The sequence below is a fragment of the Nycticebus coucang genome, chromosome 3, assembly GCF_027406575.1.
Source record: "Nycticebus coucang isolate mNycCou1 chromosome 3, mNycCou1.pri, whole genome shotgun sequence".
Taxonomy (NCBI): domain Eukaryota; kingdom Metazoa; phylum Chordata; class Mammalia; order Primates; family Lorisidae; genus Nycticebus; species Nycticebus coucang.
Genome location: NC_069782.1, coordinates 151,599,376 through 151,599,911, shown reverse-complemented (window position 1 = coordinate 151,599,911; position 536 = coordinate 151,599,376).

Sequence of the window (536 nt, the reverse complement as noted above, 5' to 3'; positions counted from 1 at the left end):
TATAGCCAAGGGCCTGGTTTCTGTGGCCAGTGCTTATGTGTCTTAATGACTTAACCTCCAACCAAGCAAGTTAAATTATAGGGCATGGAGACGCATCCTCACTGTTTCATCCCCTCTTCCTCAGGCCTGACTTTCTCCCCTTCTCCTGGCAAGCGACTGCCCATCTTGCAGTACCCGACCAAAACTTGGCATTCTCTGTGGAGCCTTTCTCAGCAGAGAGTCCCCACAGTCCCCTGTTCGCTCCAGGACTTCAGAGTTGCCTTGCTGCTCCCGGTACTTAACTTTGTGTCTGTCTGTGAGACCTTCAGGAAGAGATGCTTTGTCATTCCCTGGACTGAGGCAGGTACTCCACAAATATAGAAGGGAGGGAGGAAGAGAGGGGGAACGGAGGGAGAGGCACGGCAAGGGAAGGAGGGAAGGAAAAAAAGAAGAGAAGAAGAAACCAAGGGGAGAGAGAGGAAGGAAAAACTAAGGAATGAAAGAAGAACAGACTTTAAGAAGGTACTGAACACTTAATATATAGAGAGCGTGAATTT